The following is a 7768-nucleotide window of genomic DNA, read 5'->3' on the forward strand; positions in this document are numbered from 1 at the left end:
CGTCATGGCCAGAAGTGGTCCCCAGACATTCACGGTTTCCAAGGCAGAGCCATCGTGGTATCTTTGCCTTTGACGCATTTCTCTCATGGGGGCGCTAAAAGGAGGACTGAGTTCCCCCTTCAGATGCACATGTACGAGTTGGTCAAGACTCAGGAGATTCTCCATTGCTTTACACCTCCTACAGCCAAAAGGAGTTCAAAGGGGGGCAGCACTCTTTTGCACTCCCTTTTCACTCACACAGATGACTTTTCGAAATGCAACAGCAGATGCCACCAGCAGATCAAATATCTACCGCTTTCAGAAGCAAGGGCAGGGTGTTAGAATTATTTCCTTTTATCAGTTTCCCATTGCAGTCCGAGTTGATGTTTGTCCTCTTTGTGTTTTCCTTTGTTTTGCTGGAAACAAGAGGCTGTAAAGCTCATAAGAAAACTGCATTTATCCCTCACAGAACAAATTCTGTGGCTGCTTCTTCTGCCACTTAGGCTATGTGAACTTAGAGTTTTTTCAGCTGGGAGAAAACTGGCAAAAGTTGGTCAGATTTGGCACCACAGCTTTTATAAATGTGTCAGCTGAGGCATCTAAGTGACAGAAAAAAGGCAAATAGGACCAACAGTCCAAGGATTGAGGTACTAGGCTAGCATGTGGTGAACTCAATTTGCCTTACGCCAGCTTTCTTGTGAAGTTTCTTGGAGAAATCACCCATAATGCTTCTCTGGAGATATACACAAGCAGACCCACCCTGATCTTGGACAACACTAAATGGCTTCTGTGTGAAAGTAATACATCAGCCTAAATGTAATAGTTGTCTTGTACTACTTGTCTCTGTCTTATGATTCCTGTTAATTAAAACTGATCTGAGAATGTGCATTGTTCTTTTACATCTGTGGTAACATAAGACAAGAAAGCCTTTTTTTTTTTTTTCGTAGATTTCATATTCTACCTGTTGTTTTACTCCTCAGATTAGTGCAGTAGATGGAAAGAATACCTGGACCTAAATTCTGAAAAATGTGCTGTAATATAAATTTCACTAGTGCTGAATGCTGCAAGGTGCTAAATGTTCTCACCCCATCCAGCAAAAAACATCAGCATGTGCTTTATTTTAGCTATGTGACTACTACCACTGAAGGCAATGAAACTGACTTTGCTTAATTAGTCTGAAGTATACGATGAAAGGCTTTTTAAAACCTTTGCCCCCATGCTTAGGGTTTTTTCATCCTTAACTGCAGCCATGAAATAAAATCTTTGAATATCTGACAGTAACGGAGCTCTCTTCTGCTAAGACCACCTGTCACAGCTGCTTGCTCTTGAGTTGGAAGGACATTTGTTTGACAGCCTTGGCTAGCATGCTAAACTTCCCTGCTATCTTTGTTAAGGAACTCCAAAGGCAGTAAAAAAGTATTTTAATTTAAATGAGAAAATATTATGCTTGAACTTTAGGGTTAAGACAGTAGAGGTTGAGGTCATTAGTCTAATTGCAGTTTATATCTGTGACAACATGACACATCCAGAGCCCAAGATAGGCTGAGAAGGTAAAGGGCTGTAGAAAGGGTAAGAAGAAGGGAGAAGTTGTCAGGCACATTTTCTGCAGGAGTGAAGTAGAATGAACTCATCCTGGAAGGGTTTTTTCTTGCCTGTGCACTTCATTTCTCCTCTGCATTCCCAGGAGAGTATTAGAGGGGAAGATTACAGGTGAGCCGCTCACGTGTTCCTGTTTGCAGGGGCCCAAAGGTCCTTTGGAACTGCACTATGCACTATCCAATGAGACCACTATGAAACAGCCCAAGCGCTCTCTGTGAGGTTGACAGAGCACAGACAAAGCTGGTTCACTAGGAGGATAGAAAGTTGCTGCAAGACCAGCCACAGAGTTGATGTGAGGGGACTCTGTGACCACTGTGCCATAGTTCTTGCGTATTCATTAATGTCACAGTGCATCGTACATGTAAGCACACAGCAGATGCAGCATCGAGATGTCTGTGAAATAGTCTTGTGACACACGTGCTAAGTTTGTCCCTGTTGGAAAATACACAAAGTCTTTCAGATTTGCTCTGGGAGCAGCGTGCAGCTTACTCATGAAGGCCAGTGTCCAGCCTCTGCTGGTAGCCAGCACATGTGCCCCTGCTTGAACAAGGGGGAACATGCAGTCACCTTCCTCTTGCAGCAAGCATCCTGTCATCATCGCAGAGACCACCATCTCTTCTGCTCACACTGAAGGACTTAGGAAGGTCCCTTTCTTACACTTTTGAGTTTACTAAGTGAACAGCTATGGCACAAGAGAAATAGCCACCTTTATTTGCAGGCCATTTGTAAACAATAGGTCTGACAAGCTGAGTGAACTGCAGCACTTAGAACAGAAAAACGCAGGAAATAGTGTTTGAGACCAGCGCTAATGTTCATAAATGAGTCTGTGAGCTCATGTAGGTCTGTGATGTCCAGAAGAGGCAAATATCACTATCTCAGGGAGACACTAGGGCTAGATATAGGTTTATAGATGGTCTTGAAAGCCTTGCACATAACACAAATGCTTCAGTTGAATATTGCTTCTCCTAGTTCAATTTTAAGTGACTTTCCCACTAAAACCAGATGTTTTGCAAGATGTACACATGCTTGTAGTGTTTATACTTAAGCTAGTGTAACCAGTTCTCCTTGTGTGGAATATGTTTAATTTCAACTAGAGCAGCAAAAAATGCATGAGTGTACAGACTGCTGTTTATTTATTAGACTTCCTTGTTACCATGATGTAAGAAATTACACACTTCAGCTTGTAGCTTGCAAGAATATGTGCATATGAGTAAACCTAGACATGAGTAAATTTAATGATTTAATGAGCTCCTTCGTCTGCAGAAGCATTTGGAAGAAGGATGCCTACATTAGTCAGCATTCCTGTACGATTCACACCAAGCAACTGAAAAAATATCTGCATCACAAAGCCAGAAATAAAGCAGAAGAGTTCATAGTAAAGAAGGCAATACAGATAATGAAATGATTATCATGCAATTATGCTGATAATTACCAACAAGTGGGCACAGAAGTACAAGATGCACACACAAGTCAAAAAAAAACAACAAGGAGTGCAACAGGAGACAATATGCAGGCATATGAACAGTGTAACAGTGTATTACGGACAGAATGGTCATTTGATAGTTGGAATTGGTTTAATATGTTTAGAGATTTGAAACATATGAACACTAGAAACAGTCTTTTTATCCAAGAATGAAAAGTGAAAATAAAAGAATAAGCAGAATTGAAGCAAGTTTGGTTCTGGACTGCTGGCATACCTGCTAGCCAAACTTGAGTCTTCAGAAGATGACCTAACGCTGCCAGATGTGAAAATCCTGGTATTGTATCTTGCATTTCTATAAAAAAGTGGCTGGTCCAGTCAACTTAACAGGAAACTCAGACCCCCTTAGTCAATACATTGAGTCTTAAATAGGCTAGATGTCTGTCAGTAGAGGTAAGTATGAAAAGGCATTGCTACATTATTAAATGCTTGAAACCCAGCTGCAAGATTGGTGGTACCATTGTATCAATGGCAGAGTGGAGCCAGACGTGGATTTAGGATATCTCTTGGCACAAACTGTCCTTAGTCACAGAGAAGCTTTAAAGGTAGGTTAGATTTTCACATTCTCCTAAAGATCTTGGGTCAGTGTTAGAGGAAAGCACCAATTTCTGAGTTTCTTTTCCATTGTCACACAATGAGAAAGTGACCTCCTGTTTTCTGCAGCTACCTTAGATTTGGAGTAAATGATACCAGAGGAGTAAAAAATGGGTGAAAAACGTTTCCCTTTCCTTGCATCCAATCTCCAAATCACAGGCCTGAAACGCATTGTTTGGGATAGCATTGATACAGATGCCCAGTGAACTTCCACAGACAGGTTTCTGATAGTGTGTTGTAGGTGAAACAAGTGCTGGAATGTGTTGCGTGACTCTGATAGTTATTTTTACCGTATGACAGTCTGTTATTTTGCAGCAGTGAATGGAAAGTTGGCATTCGACATCTGGGTATTAACAGGCAGCATTCATAGAGCAGAGCAGCCCACCCACAGCCTGCTGTTCCTTCACAGTATTTGAAAGGCTCCCAAAATTATTTTGGTTTACTAGATTACATTATAGTACGTGCTGACGACCTGTGTCTGCTACACAAGGTGAAAAGCTGTCATTGTTCAGAAGCTTTCATGTAGCATGCCAGCGTGAAACACTCTGTGACAACGTATCTCTCTGCTTGATGATGGACACTGGCATGAGATTCCGGGACTGGATTCGTTGTGCTCCTGGAGAAAAGAAACCCACTGAGCTAAACTCTCAGTGAAGAGGCATAGCCCTTCAGTAACCAACAGCACATGTGCCCCCGTTGGATGAGGAGGTGCCTAGACAAATTTTTACTCGAGCAGAGGAGTCGTTTGAACATACAGACCCTGCACACAGCTTAGACCCGTGGATGCTGGATCCCAAAAAAGCAAATGCAGGAGACCCATGTGACACTCTGGCCCTGTGGCAGCTCTTGGGGGTGAAGCAATGCAGAACAGTAGCCAAGGTGTATGCGTATCCCCTGTTCTTTACTCAGGGCTACTCAGCTGCCAGTACATCCAGCGCCTAAAGTTTGCAAAAGCCCTTCGGGGTTGTGGAGTGTTTCTCCCTCGTGAATGCTGGTGGTGAGCTGCAACTTCTAGGAGAAGGCGGGTCCGTAGGGGTGCAACATAGAGACCGTGCCCCAGAATTAATGGTGGCAAGGGCAGGGCTGTTCTTTGGAGCACAGGTCATGAGCTCTTTCCTGGGACAAGCACGCGTCTTCACGGGTTGCTGTTGTCTTGCTGATGTGGGCAGGTGATGCAAAAAACTCCCTCCCTCCCAGCAGCTCCTCTCTGAGAGTGCTGCTGTTCTTCTATACTTACAAAACCTTGGAAAGTGTTTTATAGAAGTGTTGAACTGAAGGATGCCTGTGAGAGAGACTGCAAGACAATTAGAGCGTCCACCCAAGAAAAGCACTTAACCTGGTGGACTAAAAGAGATGTTAAATGTAAGCTCGCACAAGAGGGATGACTAGTGATGAAGGATCTCTCTCAGGCAAAAGGTTCTTTGGTTGTGTGAGGCTGTCGGTTGTTTGCTCAATCCATGTCTGCTTATCAGGTACCAGACAAAAGACCCAATCTAGGTAGAAGCAGATCCAAAATGGAGTAAACCTTCTCCAAAGCTGGCAGAATTGTCCTCTTCTTCCATTACTGCAACAGAATCTTTCCGGGTAAATGCTCAAATTTGGGTATTTTCAGACAGGCTGCATTAGGCCCTGAGAAGAAAACTCTCACCAAGCTGATTTGATACACAGAAAATAAAATCTTATTAACACACTATCTTATTAATTGACTGTGCGTGCTTCACAGATCTCTGATGTTAGATGGGGTCTACACTAAAGTCTCTTCTCATTGCAGGGTCCTGCAAATACAGGCTTGTGGTTCAGCTGAGCTTATTGTGGCTGCTGTACCTTTAGCAATTTCTATCCTCCCGTGATCATTCTTTCATTTCTTTCTGATGCCAAGGTTTGTTTCCTGCTTCTTCTTCCCAGGATAAAAACTTAGCATGTCTCAGGCTGGGAATTCTGGCTATAATTAGTCTCTCTTGGGACTGTCACTAATAGTCTTTGCATGCCAGAGGGAGAGAGAGCATGTTAAGACAGATGTGAGTTCACTCCTTCAAAAGAAGGATCATCTGATGTCAGAACCAGCTGCTCAGACCTCCCCTAGAGTGGACAGTGCAAGCCAGCACCAGAGGTGCCATAAACCTCTCCTTAGCAAGGTCTCATCGATTTTCCATCAGTCTTAGCCTCCAGAGAGATATGAATGGCTGCTGAAGTGGATGCTTGTGCAGAGAACAGTGTGTCTTCACAGTGCATGGTCCACATGAGCAAGAATGTTTAGCAACTTCCACATTGATGGTAGCTGGATAAAATGATCAGGAACATTATTTATTCAGGATTTGTGGGTTTGACCTAGAATGCCAGACACAGCTGTAGGCAGGTCCTTGGTCTGCCTTCACATGCTGCCCATATGACCAGTTGCGTTGGATGAGCTCTCTAGGAGTGAAATAGCAAAAATGTCTCTTCATAGCCAGGCAGTCTTTCCAAATTCTCCATGCCTTATGAGGGAAGACCAGGCTTTCTGCACAGGAGCAGCTGTTCGTCCCCAAGCCCTCAGTCTGGTTCTCCACTAACATTGATCAATATCAGATCTCATCTGCTGAAGCTGCGCAGATTCCAATTTCAGCAATCCCTAAGGACTGTGGTTTCCAAACCAGCACATCTTTCACCTCCCACAAAGCTTTTTCTGGGGTGCATTTCATATGTGATGCATTTCTTAGGAAAGCAGAGACCAAAACAAAACCAGGCAAAAAGCCTCAACAGCAGGAAATCTCAGATTTCCAAAGGAACCCGCTCTGCGGTGTGATTAGAGAATTCCTCATGACTCGCAGGATGATCTCAGAAAAGCAGTGAGTTAAGAGTTGCTGGGTGGCAATGGGTTTGAGTTTTTCACACATGGTACAATATATTCAGATGCAGCATTTAAAAAAAATAACTTAAAAATAGTAACACTGCTTACTCCCTTGGTTCTGAAACTTGACCCATACTTAAAATAGCAGAATGACATGCCAGTGCTTTAGCAGTTGTCTAAATGCTGGTGTTCTGGGTTTAGGAGTAGCAACCTCAGGATCTTCCACAGCTCCTAAGAATTGCTAGCTTGTAATTATTTAATTATGCCTATGCACTTATAAAGTGGGCAGAAGAATTGACTGTTCAATTTGACCACAGACTCTCTCCACTCTAGCTATGTCTGCTGTCCTCAAATATTTGCACCAGATACGGGCCTTGATAAAGACATCCATTTGCCTAATTTGGAAGCAAGATACAGAAGAAATACCAAAGCCCTCTCGTCTATATATCAAGGGATTTCCACTTCAAGTGCTTCCGACACTTCATCCATGTCAGCATGCTGTAGATAAAGAGACATGTTCCTCAAGAAGAAAGGGTGCATAGGCTTAAATTCAGCTCTGGACAGAAGCAGGTTTTCAAGGACACCTTTTTTTTAGACAAGCTAATACATTGTAAAATAACATCAGTTTCTAAATGGAATAAAACCTTTCATACAGTGGATCACATGTTACAGCCCCTTGTGAAAGGGGCAATTAACATATCTGGGCCAGGTTCAGCAAGAAAAGTGCAGTTTCAGTCATTACAGCCTTTCAACACATGGACGTTCTGCGCAACTGGGTTTCTGTTGCCATACTAGATGAGTACCAGTGACAGATTATCAAGTGCAAAACTTCAGAGTCTCCTTGGCTTTAATATTTCAAAACTAAAAAATTCACAACTCTGTGTGTTGCTGTTTGCAAGATGGGGAAATCTCTTCCTAACGTACGTAAATATCATATGTGTTGAATCACCACATTCCCTCTGTGTGCAAAGCCATCTGAGATCTTCACGCTTCTTTTAAGCCTAGTAGAACTGACAAGGGTTTCCTGAAGCAGTAAATTGTGGTATAGCACAAAGAGTAGGAATTGTTGACTTCATTACATCTGAATTAAATCTTAATCATGGGCCAAATGTGATTGTTGCCTAGAGTAAAATGAAAAGGACTAGTCTCCATTCCTTTCCTCCTTATGCTTATGTTGCTGGAGTTGGTTGGCTTTCCTTGTATGCTGGCCCTACCATAGGGCAGTCCAGGTGAAACAGCTCCTTCCACACACTCGGTGGCCAGAAAAAAAAAAAAAAAAAAAAAAAAGG

The 7768-nt window shown here is 42.8% G+C and overlaps 1 protein-coding gene across 1 annotated transcript in view; it reads left to right on the forward strand.

Moving 5' to 3' along the window:
* LOC104509597 (paralemmin-2-like) overlaps positions 1-7768 on the forward strand; it is a gene marked incomplete at its 5' end in the record, with an annotated part of 61729 nt that overhangs the window by 281 nt on the left and 53680 nt on the right.

The sequence above is a fragment of the Eurypyga helias genome, unplaced genomic scaffold, assembly GCF_000690775.1.
Source record: "Eurypyga helias isolate BGI_N326 unplaced genomic scaffold, ASM69077v1 scaffold26995, whole genome shotgun sequence".
NCBI classification, from domain to species: domain Eukaryota; kingdom Metazoa; phylum Chordata; class Aves; order Eurypygiformes; family Eurypygidae; genus Eurypyga; species Eurypyga helias.